General features: G+C 45.5%; 1 protein-coding gene across 1 annotated transcript in view; it reads left to right on the top strand.

Annotated features, from left to right (window-relative positions):
- Positions 1-5,903: 5,903 nt before the first annotated feature.
- Positions 5,904-15,350, top strand: part of RIPOR3 (RIPOR family member 3) — a 153,103-nt gene continuing 143,656 nt past the window's right edge. Inside the window, exon 1 of the mRNA XM_048498871.1 lies at positions 5,904-6,108. The gene's annotated coding sequence lies outside the window, so the exon portion shown is untranslated. The remainder of the gene's footprint in view (positions 6,109-15,350) is intronic.

The following is a 15,350-nucleotide window of genomic DNA, read 5'->3' as shown; positions in this document are numbered from 1 at the left end:
CCACGCGGACCGCCCCAGCCTGGTGGAACACTCTTCCTCCAGTTGTCCGGGCCCTGCAGGACCTTGGTGAATTCCACAGGGCCTGTAAGACTGAGCTGTTCCACTGGGCCTTTGGAGTAACCAGCCGCTGAATGGTGTCCCCTTCTGTTCTCGCCTCTGTTTTATATTTCTTTATTGACAGAGCCAGCAGTCTTCCCGTCTGGGGAGGGTTTTAAAAATGGGTTTTGCTGGGCGCCTTTGACTTTGATTTTAAATTTTGTACTAAGTGCTGTTTTTAAAAGGGATTTAGTAATTTATTTGTATTGAAATTTAATTGTTTAGTTTTGATTTGTTGTTTAGTTGTATTATGATTTAATTTTGTTGTACACCGCCCAGAGCCCTTCGGGGATAGGGCGGTATATAAAAACAAACAATAAAATAAATAAATAAATGAATGAATGAATGAATAAATGAATGAATGAATGAATGAATGAATGAATGAATGAATGAATGAATGAATGAAATACATAAATGAAAACCTGCAGGTTGGCAACCCTTACCCAGAATACCCAGACTACATAAATCGCTCCCGTGGATAAAATAGTTTGGAGGATAGACTGCATGGAATTATACCCTAATGAAATCTCTCCAGGGTTGCCAACCTCCAGGTGGCACCTGGAGATATCCCACTATTACAATTGATTTCCAGATGACAAAGATCAGTTCCTCTGGAGAAATGGACTGCTTTGGAGAATAGACTCTGTAGCATTTTACCCTGCTGAGGTCCCTCCCCTCCCCAAACCCTACCTTTCCCAGTCTACACTCCAACATTTCCAGGAATTCCACAACCCAAAGTTGCAGCCCTAATAAGCACATTGTTATTTTGTTGTTGTTGTTGTTGTTGTTGTTAATTATACTTGTATACCACCCTCCCCTGGAGTGCTCAGGGCGGTGAACAACAAGATATACGAATAGAGCACAAAATAAATCAATAAATTCCAGAGTTAGTTAAATAAATAATTATGGCTCTATACACATTAAAAACCAACCCCATTAAAATGCAGCTTCTAAATACCAAACATAACAGATGGCGATCTACTATCAAATCCCCTAAAAGAGGGGGGGAGGGGGCGGCAGGATCCGCCGATGTTATGGGGGGGGGCAGCCGCCAAGCAGTACTGCATTGGGTACATCTCGTGGTGGTGGTGGTGGTGGATGGTGGATGGTGGAGTCTCTGGAGGTTTTTAAGCAGAGGGTTGGATGGCCATCTATTGGGAGTGCTTTAATTGTGTGTCTGTGCATGGCAAGGGGTTGGACTGGATGGCCTTTGTGGTTTCTTCCAACTGATTCTATGATCTTCCTTTTATTCACACATTAATGGATCCAGTGCTCTGATTTTAGGATGCACTTTTAAGGGAGCATCACTGGAAGAGGGAGAATGAAAAGCTTTCACATGATGGCAGAATGTTGTATTCAGCCCTTAGGATTTCAATCCAAATAGGCACACAGAGCAGCCACACAATTGCCTGCTCGGTGAGTTTACCTGCTTCTATGTGCTTCAATGTCGGTCACAGAACACATGCGTCCTTCATGCATATATGGAATTCACTTGCTGGATTACAGCCTATAATTGATTGGTGACTCATGGTTTCTTGCAAAGGTTATTCAATGTCAATTAGGTTCTTTTGAAAAAAAAACTTGGATGAGAATATGAATATTTAATCTTGCGCTTCAGAGAGTGTAAGTGAACCCTGAGATACATCAGGATTAAGATATTTATTTTCAATGTCAGAGTCATGACGATCCCAGTAATGAAGTGTACAATGCTTGTTCATAACCCAAGAAAACTAAACATATGCAGCTTTTAAAAAGTGGATTCCAAAGTATGCAAAATGAGCCAGGAACAATAAATTGCAGCCTCATGGCCTTTCTTTCCCAAAGTATTCACTGGATCGTGGAATTCTTCTGGAATGCCTTCTGAGTATTTAATTAACTGATCTGAACACCAGTACTGAGTCTGGAAGATTTATAGCTGATTGTGTTATTAAAGTCTGAGAAGAAGAGATGGGGCAGGCACATGGATACCCCCTCCCCCCGCCCCGCAACTAATAACGCAGAGAGGCCCATTAAAATAATGAAAACCAATAACAGGCATCACACTCTTGCCAAAGGATGATACAGCTCCAGAAGTACATCATAAAAAGATATGTAGTGATGATGAGTTCCACAGCGCTGTTCAAGACCAGTTTCACAAAAGGAACAGGCATTTTCTGTATCTGTACAATCTGTGCAAGAACTAGACAGATCCTGTGGAATGTACAATTAATCACTCTCACTTTTTAAGAACTGACAGAAAAACGTGAGGCCCACAAGCTATAGGTACCAAAGGTATAGTCCTCAAGAAACTAACAGTAATTAAAAAAAATAAGGTTTTCCAGGAGTTTCCCAAACTGCTTTTAGATGACACACAATATTTTCCCCAAATTAAAACTGACAACATTCTTCACTCTTAGATCCTAATGGTTTGCTGTGAGAATAAAAATTGTCAGGTTCTCAGCAGGAAGTAGCTTTCTGCAGAGGAATTAGATTAGACCTCGTTTGTGCTACAGACAAGTTTAGATAAGTGCTCTTGACAAAAAAAAATGTTTGAAGGGGAAGCCCTCATTGCTGCTGTTCCTCAGAATGCCTTTGAGCAAAATAACATTTATGTTGGGCCCTACATAGGCCAAACTTTATTAGCCTTTGGGCATGTCTTAAAGATTATTATCATCATTATTATTTATTAGATTTTATAGGCTGCCCATCCCCTTTTGGGCTTGGGGCAGCATACAACAGCATACATAACAATACAATATTGACAGTAATAATGCAACACCTTCAAAACCCGGAAAATACAGCTTAAGAAGCATATTTTTGAAATCCAGTGTAGTGTGGTGGATAGATTGTTTAACTAGGGCCTGGGAGACTCAAGTTTGAGTCCCTGTTTTGCCAGGAAAGCTTGGTGGGTAACCTTGGACTGATTACCCTACCTCATAAATGGAAGAGAGAAGAATGGTATAAGCTGCTTTGGGGATATAAATGATGTAAACAAATTATATTTTTAAATGTAACATCTGGCCATGGGAAGAGTCTTGTGTAACTCAAAAGCAGGTGGACTGGTGTAGTGTGTTGATTATGGTGTCAGACTTGAGTCTGGGTTGACCAGGTTTGAGTCCCCACTCAACTATGGAAGTCTACCAGTTGATCCTGGGCTCCACACAATCTCTCAGTTTAACCTACCTTCACAAAGTTGTTGTTGGGGGACTTCGTGGAGGAGAGGAGAATGATGTGAAAAGCCACTTTAAGTTCCTGATCAGGAAAAAGAGGAGATATAACTGAAAATTAACATGCAACGGTCATCTCTAGACTAGACTTCTGCCACTTGCTTTACACAGGGCTAGCCTTGGGGCTGCTTTGGAAATTCCAATTGGTCCCAAACATGGCAGCAAGGATCTTTACTGAGACCCTGTGGCATGCATTTATTCAACTGATATTACACCAGCTGCACTGGCTCCAGGATCATGTTCAAAGTTTTGGTGCTAACTCACAAAGCCCTAAATGGTCTGGAGCTATCATGCCTATGAGACCATCTCTCCTGGTATGTCCCCTTGAGATATGCTATGGTCTCTATGGCCTGGCCCTAGAGAGGTTTGGCTGACCTCAACCAGAGCCAGGGCCTTCTCGGCTCTGGCCCCCATCTGATGGAACACTATGTTGAGAGAGACCAGGGCACGGTGGGACTTATTATAGACAGAGCTGTTCCAAGGTTGAGGCAGCTACGGGTTTCATCCTGGCCTCATCCTTCCTCTTTCCCCCTCCCCTTCCTTTCCTTTTTACCTACTCCTTTCCCCCCTCAAACAGTACATGTTTGCCATCTTGAAATATGTTGTTAATTGATTTAAACTGAATTGTATATCGTTTATACTCATTTGTTAATTGGTTTAAATTGGCTAATTGTTAATTGCTAATGGGCCTTAAACTGAATTGCATGTTATTATATTGATTTTAATTGTATTGTGAATTATGTGTGTTGGAAGCTGCCCTGAGCCCTGTGGGGGAGGGGCAGCATATAAAACCAACAACAAAAACAATTCCTTGTGAGTTTGGGATCCCCCAAACACAGGTAATTTTATTATTCCAGGACTAATAAAAATACTTATTGCTGCCAACTGGTGGCAGTAGCGGGTCTTGCTGAGCCATGTCATAAAGCTGGATGGTGTGACTGGCTGGGAATGAACTCCTTTTTAAAAAATGAGATTAAAAATTTAAAGAGATTCAGATGGCCTTTTAAAAAGATGGGAGAGAGCGGGAGGCATTGTAAGAGAATGTTCCATCAGGAAAGAAGCTTGTGGAAAAACAAAAAAAGACCGGAAAATCCATTCTTGTTAAGGCAGCCACATAGAGGTGCTGAACTTCACACCCGAAAGAGTGGACATTTGATAGTTCTGCCTTTCAAAATTGTATTACTTGAAGTATTTATCTTGATCCATAAAATAATATTTTATTCTGATTTCAAAACTGGGGTTAAGTACCACCCTGTCCTTGATTCAGAACACTGCAGCAAAGATCCAAAGTGCAGAGACTACAGAACAGAGGATCCTAAATTATTGTTGCTATGAATATTTGGTAAATGTTCAAAATTACGGAATGAAACTTAGGATGGATTGTCCACTTTGATTAAACTTCCCTTTTGCTTGGAGAGTACCGAAGGCAGAAAGGTGAAGGAAAGGCCTTTTTGGTCACAGAGGAATTAGATCCTCTCCCGCCTTCCCCAGGTATGCCAGGGAGTAAACCACCTCTGCTCATTTGCCTTGAAAGCCCTTTGCTGGGGTCTCTATAAGTCAGTCATGACTTGAGGGCACAAACATGTGAATGCCAAGGAGTGAATCTGCGATCTTCCTCATGCAAACCAGATGAGACGCAGTCCCTCCCCAACCAGATCAAACGCACAAAATTGGAAAGAGTGTTTTGTAGCAGTTACAGGGCCCAGGAGGCATGGAGCTAGATCTGCCCTGAAGCTTGCTGTGCGATTCTGACTGGGTGACATAACTCTCAGCCTCTGAGAGCCAGTGAGTGTGGTGTAGTGGTTAGAAGTGGTGGACGCTAATCTGGAGAACTGGATTTGACTCCCCACTTCTACACATGAGTGGTGGACTCTAACCTAGCGAAGTGGGTTTGTTTCCCCGTTCCTCCACACGAAGCCTGCTAGGTGATCTCGGACTAGTCACAGTTCTCTGAGAACTCTCTCAGCCCCACCTACCTCACAAGGTGTCTGTTGCAGGTAGAGGAAGGAAGGAGTTTGGAAGCTGCTATGAGACTTCTTGTGGTTGAGAAAAGTGGGGTGTAAATGGGACTTCTTCTCACTTAGATCACAGGGTTGTCCCAAGGAAAACCTGCTGCCCTGAGCATCTTTGAGAAAGGGCAGGCCGGGACACCCAACCCAGATCACTTCCAGTTCTCCAGTTCACCTCAAAATCGTTCAGTAAGGCCCAACCCAATGGGTCACACTGTGCACGTGTGAATCATCTCCGCAGGCAAAAATGGGACCCTCCTGGATTTCGACTCCTTTCCCCAGCCCACCTTTTCCAGAATGCCCCCCCCCCTTTAGCCTCAGCTCCCCCTACAAGACCCAGAGAGGCTCCTCTGTGCATAATAGCCAAACTCTGGGCCAGTGACATGTTTTGCAGCCTGGCTGCCATTCCCCAAGCCCCCCCTTGCTGCACGGAGGGGGTCGCGGTGCAAACGGGAGAGAGGGAGGCGGCAGCAGCAGGGATCGGCGATTTGGGCAGGCGCTGCAGGCCGGGGGTGGGTCGGTGGGGTGCGGAGCCTTTCCTGGAAGAGGCTCGGGTGACACGCGGCGATAAGGTGGCCTCTATCAGGACGCTGCAGCAGGCGGTGATAGCGCCCAAGCCGCGCGAGGGGAGCCGCGGGAGGCGGGCGGGAGGCGTGGAGAGCTCGGCGGCGCCCTCCGGCCGGGACGGGAGGCGGACCGGAGCCTCGACGGCGCTGCTGCCCAAGCGGAGAGACGGAGCCGGCCGGAGGAGGAGGAGAGCCCAGGTGGGGCCACTTCTGGAGGAGGATGTAGCCCAGGTCGGTGGGGTGACCGAGGGGCAGCTGGGGGGACGAGAGAGCGAAGGGAGGGGGGGCTAACGGGGTTGGAGACCCTCCCGACTCTTCCCCTCCCCTATCAAGGTGCAACCGGCAGACCTAGGGGCGCAGGTAGACCCGCGTTTAGAGCAAATGTTGCAAAGGAACCTCGGCTGACTTTGAAGGGCGTCTAGGCTGCTTTCTGCCTGACGAAGAGTCCCGTGTAACTCGAAAGTTTGCAACTGGTCTGATAGAAACGTCCGGTCTTTTTTTTTTTATCACTTAAACTCGAATCCTTACACAGTTACTTGGGAGTGAGATTCGTTGAAAGTGAGACTTACTGTTCCTGTTCTCAGCAGCTAATGTTTGGGCTGCATAAACTGGATGGATTATTCCTCAACATGTTAACTATCCGTTATACAATGTAAGTTATACATTTTCAGAGATCCTTAAGGCTGCAGCATTGGACAGACACTGTCCAGACACAGAGGTGTGAACGAGTTCAAAGAGCTATATAGAATTTGCCGGATTCAAGGAATCATAAAGTTGATCGCTGCAGCCTGTGAGTTTAGTAAATAGCTAGAAGGAGGCTGAGAGATCTCTGAGTTGCCCAATGATATGTATTTCAGTCAATCCACCATACTTTACCTGATTGGACTGACCAAGGTACCAGAAAGCGAAGGATGTTTTGAGAAGCCAGTTTGTAGTTTAGCCCCCTGCTATAAGGCAGAGTTTTCTAAGATCATCCTCCACACATAACTGGCTCTTAACTGGTGTGCAAGGCAAGCTCTTTGGAATTGCCCAACTTTAGATTGGGGTCATTGACCTACAGCAGCGGTGGCAAACCTGTGGCACGGGTGCCAGAGGTGGCACTCAGAGCCCTTTCTGTGGGCACACGTGCACAGAGTTAATCATGTGGGGGGGGGAAATCACCCCCCCACACCCCTAGACTGGCCTGGGCATGATCCTTTACCTGGGAGTAAGCTCGGTTCCTGGCAATGGGGCTTGCTTCTGAGTACACCCTCCTAGGGTCGTGATTCACCCATTCGAAGCGTTTCATTGTTGCTTCACTAAGCTTTCTCCCGAGTAACATGCGCCTCGGAGCCAACTGTTTTTTCTAAACTAAAACCTCAGTATTCAGATTAAATTGGAGTGTTGGCACTTTGCGATAAATAAGTGGGCTTTGGGTTGCAATTTGGGCACTAAGTCTCAAAAAGGTTCGCCATCACTGACCTATAGTCAAATGGGGCTCAGTTCAGATCAAATGTGGCTCTTTAAAAAAGAAAAAACCTTTAGGTATGTTACTGAGCTAAGTGAGATGCTAGAATAACCAATAGGTGAAGGGAATGACAGTCAAAGATATTATGGGGCTGCAGGGCTCCTTAGAAGTGCTTTACAGAAAAGGAAAGGCTAGCGGTGCATGGCTGCAATCCAAGTGCAAACGATACACAGATTTATGCTGGTGCGCTGAAACAATCGCACTGGGTGCTCCTTGGTATATTTGTTACGTAGATTTGTGCCGTTCCTAATAAGAGACTCTCAGCAGCTAATGTTTGGGCTGCATAAACGGGATTGATTAGTAATCAACAATGTTAACTGTCAGTTATACAATGTAAGTTATACATTTTCAGTTTTCCTTAAATGGTGTCTCTCTGTGGCTCTCCCTCTCCTCTGAATTTTGATGTAGTGTGGCTGTTTAAGTTATAATACCGTGTTTCCCCGAAAATAAGACAGTGTCTTATATTAATTTTTGCTCCCAAAGATGCGCTATGTCTTATTTTCAGGGGATGTCTTATTTTTCTGTGTTCTGTTCGTCGGGCATGCTCCCAAACAAAAACTTTGCTACGTCTTACTTTCGGGGGTTGCCTTATATTTCGCACTTCAGCAAAACCTCTACTACGTCTTATTTTCAGGGGATGTCTTATATTCGGGGAAACAGGGTAGTTGCTGACCCCTGCGTTGCTAGCTTTTAAATGATGAACGGGGACTTTGGAGATACAGAAGCTTTATGAAAGGTAAAAGTTGAGCCATGAGCCATTACTGACCCATGAGGTGATGCCATATCACAATGCTTACTAGGCAGACTATGTTTAGAGGGTACTTCACTATTGCCTTCCTCAGTCGTCTACACCAGGGGTAGGGAACCTGCGGCTCTCCAGATGTTCAGGAACTACAATTCCCATCAGCCCCTACCAGCATGGCCAATTGGCCATGCTGGTGAGAGCTGATGTATGGACCCTGAGCTGGCTGGGAGTTTCGTCTACACTTTTCCTCCAGCAAGCTGGGTACTCATTTTATCAACCTCCGAAGGATGACAGAAGCTTCAGATGGACTTGTTAAAACAAATACAACCCATTTGATTGAAAAGTACAGGAAACGTGGGAAAGCGAAGAACTGCGTATCAGCGGATGTCACTGTGCGACAATGATCCTAGAGGTGTAGCTTTCAAACTATGGTAGTTCCAGTAGATCGGTGTCACAAGATACCTGGAGACTTCCAGAGAAGGAGATGATCCTACAGCAGGCAGAGGTTAACTTATTGTCCTCTAAGCAGCTGACTGTTCTTGTGCTAACTGTGGATGCTGCAGGGAAACTGACTGGTTTTCAGGAGTCCTAAATGTCTTAATGCGCTTGGCCAAGTGTCACAATTCACACAGCATTTTACATGGGGTAATGAGCTCCATGTCTGCAGAAGTGTGCAAGAATTTTATACAGATGTCTTCTGAAGGCACGGCTCACAACAGACTGTGTCTTGGAAACTGAAGTAAACTGAGGAGGACTGTGTTTGAAAACATTGAGAAACATTAGCTGTAGGGACGTTACATGCAAACAATGCATGCTGGTGGTCCTATGTTAGAGAACGCGATGCTCCTATAGGTGTCTAACGTCTTATATCCAGAACTTATGCATAAGCATGGGATTCTTCTTCCTAACAGACTGAGATGCTACTAGTCAGGGACCAGAGGTGTAGCTCCAAGGGGGTGGGGTGCGCACAATGCACTGGGCGTGCGCCCCTGTGGGGGCGTAGCGGGGGTATTCAGGGGTGTGGTGTTCAGGGTTAGGGGTGTTCCAGGACTGGGGTGGACGTTGCCGTGGCAGGGGCAGAGGACGCACCAGTGCATTGGGCGCTTTCCGCCCTTGCTACACCTCTGTCAGGGACGAATCCAGCCCAGGACAAAGGAGTCAGTCAGTCCTGGAGGCAGCTGCTCCCTCAGAAGAAATAGTTTAGCAGGTTATGAGGTGCTGCTGGAGCCTATGGTTCGAGGTTCAGGTGTCCTCTGTAGCACAGAGCACCGTCTTATCATCAAAAAGCATGACACAGCCTCAGTGATCCATGCTCTGATCATACCCAGGTTAGATTACTGCAGTGCGTTCTGAGTGGGGCCAACTTTGAGGACTGTCCAGAAACTCCATTGGATGCCAAATGTGGGAGCCAAGCTACTGTCGAGGTTTGGATACCTATGGTTTGTATCATTCCTCTGCTGAAAAGTTTGCACTGCCCTCTTGTTTGTTTCTGGTTCTTATCTTTAAGATCCTATCTTACCTAAAAAGCTTGAAATTTGGTTATGTGGGGGACCACCTCCTCCCAAATGGCCCAGCTGCCAGTTAACATCCCCTTCCCAAGTCCTGAGGGGAGGTTTGTGAACGGAGACCAGGTTTCTCCAGCGGGCAGTGTTTAGTTTGTAATGTCTTTCCCTTTGAGGCTCTTCTGGTGTTTGGGCACCAGGGTAAAGCATTTCTTTTTAACTCAGTCTTTTTTTTACTTGCTTTTATGATCTGCTTGTAGCTTGAGGACTGTATTGCAAATTGGCTCCATGTTGCTTAATACTTTTTTCTGTACCTTTGGCTTGTTTTTATTTGCCTTGTTTTTAAAAGCTTGCTTCTATGCTGATGGTTTTTGTTCCACTGTCTTAGTTGTGCAGTACTCTGAGGAGGTACAATCTTCTAATCTGTAAAATAGTGTGGTGTTTTGTCAGAAGGGTTTCTTAGATCAGACATCATGTTCAGGACTGTAACAGACAATGCATCATTTCTGCAAAGGTCCCAGGTCTGAAATCCAATTGTTCCTCTTAATTCCAGATGTTTTGTTGCTGGTTGTGGGACAGGAAAGGCATTCTCACAATGATTAAGGGTACTCAAGTGTTCTGGTGCTAGGCCCATGTGTATCTTGTTGTTGCTGGTGGGATGGTCCGTGGGTTGTTGCTGGTGGGATGGTCCGTGGGATGGTCCGTGGGAAGTTGAGTTCCACCTGTGCATAGGTGTCAAACTCGTGGCCCTCCAGATGTTATGGACTACAGTTCCCATTATCCCCTGCCATCATCATGCTGGCAGGGGATGATGGGAACTGTAGTCCATTACACATGGAGGGTCGCGAGTTTGACACCTGTGTAAGAGCATCTGCTTGATATGGCAGAAGATCCCAGGTTCAATCCCTGCCATCTCCAGTTAAAGATCAGGTTGTGGGTGATGGGAAAGACCTCTGCCTGAGACTCTGGGCAGCTGATGACAGTCTGAATAGACAATACTGACCTTGATGAACCAATGGCGTGATTCAGTATAGCTTCATGGGTGGGTAATTACCCAGCTGTTTGCCCTGTTTGGAGGTTGCACAAGTAACCCCTTGGTACCCATGCAACCCCCTTCCCCCAATGGGGCAAAAATTGCTCTTGGGCCATTTCTGCTCTGGAACTGTGCTGCAGGCAGGTTGTCAGCTATGCAGGGGTGGTCAGACAGCCCTAGGTCCCAAGCAGGCAGGCAGGCTGGGAGCTATAGCAAGCACTGAAGATCCAGCAGGAAGTGCTCTTATTGCCCCCAGACAGAGCCAAGCTCAAAGCAGGGCTTATATGGAGAGGCTTGATTGCTGCAGCAGAGATCCTGCGAGGAGTTAGTCTTCCTCTGATGCAGGCTCTGCTATTGGGCCATACCTGGCAGAGAAACAAGCACTCTTCCTTCAGCTCTGCAGCAGCTGCTGCTGTCTCTGCCTCCTTTGCACAGCTGGCTCATCACAGGGCTCGATGGAGAACTGTGCAGCTTCTCTCAGCTGCGTGATATCAGGTGAGGAAGGGCTGGTAGCTGACTCTGCTGCCTGAACTTCCTCATGAGCAGCCTGCTCTGGCTGAACAGTGTGGGCAGCTTCTTCTTCCTCGTGAGGAGCCACTTCTGAGTGCCCGGCATTAGTAGTATCTGAGTCCTCTGAGTCCAGGCTGGCCCATGACAGGAACATGGTTTAGGGTAGGGGAAGACAGAAGCCTCATCTCCCTGCACACCATGATCCTGATCTGAGTTTGGCCTCCGTTGACTTGGAAGTTGAGTTCCAACAGGGAGCTCTCTGCTGACATGCTATTGGCTGAAAGTCAGGTCTGGGAATCCGGACCCAACCCGTGGGAAACTGTTTGATGTCATTTGATCCAAAGGTGCTTTCCCAAAAGAGCCGGTTGACTGAACACTGAGGAGAAGGTTATTGTATACACTGTAGGTTTTTCTTTGCATTGGGCAGGTACACTTGTGAGCTTGTGGTTCGTTATACTTTTTTGTTTTATCTTTCTACTGTGTGTGGTCTGTACTGTATTTATGTTTGACACGTAACCTGTGTAAACGGACCCATAATTCCCTGGCTAGACTCAGAGTTCATATAGCATTGTCTATGCCTAAGTAAGAAACATATATTTATACAGCTATGATAATATCAAGCATGCATATTGCTTCAAATACTAAAATATCCTCAACAGATGCATAAAAAACTGCTTCACAATTTAGGACTGTATTATTAATACTAAACCACTAATTGAATAGGTTAAGTAAATGCACAAGCTTTCAACGAAGTTGCTCCTGCAACATCAGATCCTTTTATTCTAGTTTTATGAGTCTTTTCCTCTGCTCAGTCTGGCTCCTGAGAGAACTTAGACCATTCCCCAGGGTGTCTCTAAGCCTCCAGCCTTGCACTGTGTCTTTTAGCTTGTGATTCCTGAGGGTCAAGGACTCTGAGTTGTCTAACCAATTCCGGTGAGCTGGGTGGGCTACCTGCTGTGGCATTTGTAGCTGGAATTGATCTGTCAGCACTTTGTGCACCTGCTGTCAGTCTGTCTGTGGGTCTGCATCACCTTCTTTCTGTGAGACTTCAGGTTGCTCCTGGAGCTCAACCATCCAGGGCTCTGATGTAGCTGGGTCATTCTGCCAATTCTTCTCTTCGCTCAAGGATTCCTCACTGGCTAAACCTGGACCCATGACATGATATTCATATGAAGATCTTGGGCTGATCACCTTCTTTAAGCCTGACTTGTTGCACAGATAAAAAGGATTTAAGCCACCATGGGCCCCACTGAGGACTCATATGGGTTACAAATATCAAAACAAATGAATTCTAAGACTATACTTGCCGTGATAAATGTGTGCATCATATGAAAACAAAGACTTTGTTAAAAATGTGCGGAAATTATTAATTAATTAAAGCTGATGAAATTACAGCGTGACCCTAAGAACATTTTCACGGGAATAGGCTCCATGGAATAGATCTGAAGAGGTCTGAGTAGAACTGTTTAGGATGGGTCTCTTCATTTAGATTCCCTTATTCGGGGGTGTGGTGTGTGTGTGTGTGTGAGAGAGACAGAGAGACAGAGAGAGAGAGAGAGAGAAATGTCCCTAGAAGCTAAACTGAAACTGTTGTACTTTGTTCATAATAGCATGAGGACAAGTCTCACTGGAGAAGACAATAGTGCTAGGAAAGGTTGAAGGCAGCAGGAAAAGACGAAGACCCAACATGAGATGGATTGAGGGAAGCCACACCCTCACTTTGAAAGATCTGAGTCAGGCTGTCAACGATAGGGCGTTTTGAAGGACATTGATTCATAGGATCTCCATAAATCAAAAGCGACCTTACAGCACTTAACACACACCTAGGGAGCGCCGCTCACTTGAACTTTGCTTTTTCTTGAGCACAACCACAAATTAATATGCTCTTTGTCAAGGACAAAACTTTTAAATATATGTATGTGAAAATTACCATTTTTTTCTCCCATGTGAATATTTTATGTATCTAATCTGTATCTAATCTGGAGGAACCGGGTTTGATTCCCAGCTCTGCCGCCTGAGCTGTGGAGGCTTATCTGGGGAATTCAGATTAGCCTGTACACTCCCACACACGCCAGCTGGGTGACCTTGGGCTAGTCACAGCTTCTCGGAGCTCTCTCAGCCCCACCTCACAGGGTGTTTGTTGTGTGGGGGAGGGCTAGGAGATTGAGTCTCCTACAGGAGAGAAAGGGGGGATATAAATCCAAACTCCTCCTCCTCCTCTTCCTCCTCCTCTTCCTCCTCCTCTTCCTCTTCTTCCTCTTCTTCTTCTTCTTCTTCTTCTTCTTCTTCTTCTTCTTCTTCAGAATCTAAAGCTGTTGATTTTTTTTATGGTGGAGCTCTAAATTGTGTCTAAATTCTCATGTCTTTTTAAAGGGTGGTGCAGCGCTTAAGAGTGGTGGGTTCTAATCTGGAGAACCGGGTTCAGAACTTCAGTTCCCCACTTCTCCTCAAGAAACCTGCTGGGTGATCTTGGACCAGTCACAGTTCTCTTAGAAGTCTCTCTGCGCACACAGAGACAGGCAATGGTCAACCATCTCTTAACATCTCTTGCCTTGAAAATCCCAAGGGGGATTTGCCATAAGTCAGCTGTGACATGATGCCATTTTCTATCACCACCACATCTTTGGGTGAACCACTTCAAGTGTTGATGATGAACCTTGAATTTTAGCAAAAACTATAATATTTGAAGCAACATTAACAAGTTTATTTGGCCTTAGAGGCGACAAGTAGCATCCGGAAATACGTATGTGTGCTATTTTGAGCTCGGTCCTTCTGAGAAGAGAAACATTCCAGTGTTTCTGATACTGAAATACTCATCAGTGCTGAAAACTGATTTTCTAGCTCAGTGAAAATCTGGTTCCCAGCAGAGGAAAACTGATAGCCTTCTCGGTGATGGGTCTGGGAGACAGGGATTACCAGAGAACATTCATTTTTAGAAGAATTTGATAGATGGAAATGGAAGTAGACTCTGAGATGTGAGTTTCAGACATCGTCTCATTTCTAAATCCTCTTCTAGTATGCTCATAATTTGCTTCCTTGGGGAATCCTAGCTTTGACAGTTATTCAGAGATTGGTAACAGGCAAAGAATCAAGGATAGGGGAAAAATCACCCTAGAAAGTGATTAATCATGTGTTTTTGTTGGGGAAGCAGGGCAGAAGAAGAGCTGTGTAGAGCAGAATAGGCACAGTGTGCTTTAGCTATCTATTTAATGTATTATAAACGTGACTTTACCCTAAGAGGAAGTGAGTTGGCAGGCTCTAATTAATCAAGATGTAATTTGGCCTGTACTGAATTCGGGAATGAGAAAGAGAGAGCCAAATCCTCCACAACCAACAACTTCTTGTAATGCATATCACTCAAGTTTGTGCACACTGGGCATGAGGATTTTGCTTTCTAACCTCTCCATTTCTGGCCACCGTTCATCGGCTGTTTCTCTGGCCATGCCTCATGGAACTGGAGAGATGGAAATTGCCGAGATCTCCCATTTGTTTCAGAAGGGCTGGACTGGGTTTACAGTCTTCAGTAGGACTGTGACAGGCAAATCAATTTCTGCTCCCCCCCCCAATCCATTTCTCTTGCCAAGTAATCCTCCAGAAGCAGAGTTTTCTGTTTTGGAAATTCTCAGTGTGGCTTCAGAGACAGAAGGCCTCCAGTCACAATTTCTATGGCAACAAGACAGGGTGGAGCTGGACTTCTGGCTCTGTCAGCTGTTGAGGCCGAATTTAGTGGTGGTTACAAACCACAGATAAATTAGCTGTTGCCACCTCTGCTGGAAAAATCCCACAGATTTCAGGAGAGTGTGACAGGGAACACGTTATATATTTTTCCTCCCTCCTCCTCCCCTCTTGTAGTTAAAAACAAAGATAAGGAATGAATATTTTAGATATTTAAAAATATATCAGAAATGAAGAATGTGCTATTTTTGTTCCTGCCTGGTATGAATGAGTCCCGTTCATTCCAAGAGATTAAGGTTGCCGGTATTTATTACGCTTTTGACTTGCCTTTGCCCTGTTTGGTATACATGACTCTTCCTGCATTGTTTTAGTCATACAACAACCCTGCAAGGTCGGAGAGGCACAGAGATGGAGAGTGGCTCAAGGTTTTCAAGTGAGTTTTACATATGGATTTGAACTCCGGTGTCCTAGTTCCTAGTCAGCTTCCATGTCCTCTCCATC

Source organism: Sphaerodactylus townsendi, linkage group LG05, assembly GCF_021028975.2.
Source record: "Sphaerodactylus townsendi isolate TG3544 linkage group LG05, MPM_Stown_v2.3, whole genome shotgun sequence".
NCBI classification, from domain to species: Eukaryota; Metazoa; Chordata; class Lepidosauria; order Squamata; family Sphaerodactylidae; genus Sphaerodactylus; species Sphaerodactylus townsendi.
This window is presented reverse-complemented; position numbering and strand designations above follow the sequence as displayed.